Below are 4036 nucleotides of genomic sequence, written 5' to 3'. Positions count from 1 at the left end.
GTATGGCTTATGAATTTCTTAAAAAGCTTGGCTCATGCCAAAAATTATTATCATACTCAGTTATTTGGGATACCTTGGCCGAGGGCTATCCCAACTGAGTCCGCCAAGGCTATTAGAAAGTCATGTTTTTATTTTGAAAACATAGCCATTCCTTGACGTTGGCCGAGTTCCCCTTCACGAGGTGGTTTGGCGTGAAGTGAACTCTAAAAGTTATACCTCAGGAGTTACCCTACTCGCCTCTCCAACCGAGGTAAAAATATAACAGGATTCCGTGCCCCTCTAATAGGCTAGTCCACAGAATCCAGCCCACTGCAGCAGGTCAAACCCACCATACAATAAAATTTTGACAGCATGACAGGGCTAATATATTACTACCCAGCCTGCAAGGGTAAAATAAAGCAATTCATATAATTCATAAAAAACACAGCCCAGCCAGTCATGCCAATACAATAACATAAGCCATTAATTCAATTTTAAATTTACAACATATCAGTGGTCTCCAATTACTCTATTTTCAAAATCGTTATTTCGTTTCAAGACAATTTATAAAATATTTTCATTTAAACTCATTTTGTTTACAAAACATAAAAATTTACCATTTGAACTCATTTTCATAAAATTCACCAAAACCGAATAAAAACATACTTTAGATAATTAAAATGATGGTAAGGTTACTCACCGTGTCTAGAGTGGGGATTTTCGAAATACTCAGACTATTGGTCCTCGGGTGCAATTCCCTTGCCTTTATCGGAGGACTCACCACCTTGACACAGTACAAAATCGAGAAATTCACCACATTGGTACTAAATTGAAATTAAACTAATTTAGACTACTAATGCTTGATATGGAATGCAAAAATGTCTAAATTTTTGCCTAAATGCGGTGTTAGCCTATTTCGGTCTTTTACCCGATAAATTGATATACGCGTCCGTTTAAACTCCAAATTAATTTTTTTCAGTTTCTATACCTCAATTGCACCCAAATTGACTTAATGTCCCTCAGTGTGGTGCAAATTATCAGTCCCGATAACAAATTACGAAAATACCCCTAGTGGGTAAAAATTTATATTTTTGCTCCGAAAATTCCCATTATTTTTCTAGGCTCATAATTCATCATTATTCATCATAATTCCTCAAATAAACATCAAGATCAGCAGCCAATATTCCCCTAGAAAATTCAGCATAATGGGTTTCAATGGGAGAAAATTATATCTCTAGCTTATTTTTGCTATATTTCAATATAACTTAACTAAAATCACTTAATTCAATTAAAATCAACCAAAAATCAAGCTCAAAACTCATCCATGGAGGTTTGGCCAGCATGGGTGTCCATACCCACTTTCTAATTTTGCATGGAAATGAGAAAAAAATGCATGGGTAGTGAAAATCACAAGGAAAATCAATGAAATTTACCTTTTTAATGCTTGATTTCTTGATTTCTCTTGATTTTCCCCAAATTTTTCAGGTAGGATTCTTGTTTTTTTTTTTCCCCTTTTCTCCCCTGGTTTGGACAGCTGAAGAAGATGAGAATTCCGGAATTTTTACCTTTTTAAAGGCTAAAATAATATAATATTATTTTATTCATTTTTTTAATGTTTTATTAATTCCTTAAATTCTAGCCATCCATTTGTTTCCAAATTTTCACCATACACTTGTCCCACATATCCATAGCTTAGATAAAATTCTCAGACTTATCCAAAGTCTTGGTGGAGTAATTTTTGAAATTTACACTTTTGCCCCCGTAAAAGTCAAAAATTACATTTTTACCCCAAAAACTGAAAAATTACCTATAGACATATTTTTCATCCCTTATACTCATACCATTCTCCAATTTGTCAAATTTGATCTAAATTCTCTCAAAATCTCAAATTTTGTCCGCGGGTGGTAAAATTACGATTTTGCCCCTACACTCTAGAAATCACTGGAATTAAACTTTTTCGCTACCAAACCCTCAAATTATACTCCAATAAGTCAAATGGGGGAAAAAAAAATTCTTTTCTAAAAATTTCCATTGTGTCCCTAGGTGGCAAATGACCATTTTACCCCTGGACAGTAAAAATTTCGGTTTAACTCCAAATTGATTCTCGAACTCCAAATCACCATATTAAACCATTCTGAGACTTTAATATTCTTAATTTCATTTTAAATTCTCTATTTGATCTAGTTCGAGGCTTAAATTAACTTAATTGTACCATTTGGTACATTGTCGTCTTTTAACGATTTTTCTTTCGGGGCTTTTCAAGTATGCAAGCATATTGTCAATCATATGAATGACATGACAAGTATTTTATAAGGTCGGGCTTCACACATCCTGTTTTGGCATCCTTGGTTAGACACTTGTAAGGATGAAATTAGAGTACAACACTTCACACATAAGACAACATGGTGTGTTAAGTCTAAGGAGTATTTACACAACTGACACATGAGAAGTATTGTATAGACACTTGAGTGTATTACCAAATGCACTTCTCATGGCAAGTCATATTCAGTGAACTTGCTTTCCTAGGCAAGCACTTACATTCTAGTTCCAAGTATCTCTATGCTTCAACCTATGAGATTGGTTACTTACTTCCCAAGTAAGAAACATAGAATATACTAGTCTCTAGGCATCATTGATGCCCAGTCTCAATGATAAATTGACCATGAACATTTAGAGATTATGCTTTGATGCATAAGGATCTCAAGATTGTAACCTATTACAGTTCCCTTGCAAGGCATATTAATCTCATGGACTGCATCCAGTTAGACTTATAACCCATTATAATTAATGTCTTATTGAAGAAAGAAAACCTCTAATCATTCAACATGATTGATATTGTTGCATAATTGGAATCAAGCCTTAACCAATCCCAATTGGTTGTAGGGCTCATCCCAACACACTTATGATCTATGGTCAAGCAGCTAGATGCTATTTAGATTCATTGTCACCCTTTTTGCCTTCATCAAGGAACTAAACCTAATAAAACAAACATTCCTACCCCTCTTTTGACCTTTTCTTTGAAATAAAAGCACCAAGAACCTTACCACATCTCTAATGGTACACCCTTTAAGAAAGGTTGTTGTCTAAGACTGTCACCACATCAATCACGGGTGGATTTATGAATTTTTTTGAGTGATGTCACAACTAAAATAATAATAATTATTAAAAAATATTAATATTTAAATTATAGAAAGAAATTTTTTTTGTCTTTCCATGTAGCATTCAAAATTTTAGTATATAATTTACTTTGACTTAGCATCTTTGATCTCACTCCCTACAAAATTGCAAAAAAATTAATAAATTCATTATCATCATTAATTACATAAAATTCTAACATAAATAGTATAACAAATAAAAATTTTTTAAGATTCAGTAAAAAAGGGGTCTTATGTGATACAACTTGTCATAATGTATGTACGCCCCTATCTAGGATCTTGTCTTCTCTTGCCCTCAATCATCAAAAACTAATCTCTTGGCAAACCCAAAAGGTTCTCAATGAGTCTTATGTCTTTTACCAGTTTAGAGCAGATATATGCCATCAGGTACATTTTGTTCCTCAAGATATCGTAGAACTATCAGTAGAGAACTTAGTCTTTGTTTGGAAAGACAAACTCTACGAAATATATTTATTTTCGTTGTTTGATAATTAACTCTACAAATGTTAGTGTCAAAAATGTAAATTTTAGCACTAAAATAACCAAAATAAAAATTGTTATAAGCTTAAGTGATCTTCCCATAGGTTACTCTGTCATTACTTATAGGATCTTTACGGCTGATGATGTGTTAGAAGGGAATGATACTTTTATCGTCTCATTTTGCATGTTCCATTTAATTTTTACAAAGTTTAAGGAAACAAACTGTTGACTTTAGTTTATTTTATATTGAAATTTTAAAAATTAATTGTAAAATTGATGTTTCATAATTTTGATGTCAAAAAGTAATATATATATATATATATATATAGTAAAAAAATTTTAAAAAAAAAGTAAAAAAAAGTAAAGAATAATTAGATAGTTAAAAAAATAAAACAATAATTTTAAATAATAAAATAAATAAA

This window comes from Theobroma cacao, chromosome 2, assembly GCF_000208745.1.
Source record: "Theobroma cacao cultivar B97-61/B2 chromosome 2, Criollo_cocoa_genome_V2, whole genome shotgun sequence".
Lineage (NCBI taxonomy): Eukaryota > Viridiplantae > Streptophyta > Magnoliopsida > Malvales > Malvaceae > Theobroma > Theobroma cacao.
Note: the sequence above shows the minus strand (reverse complement) of the source record.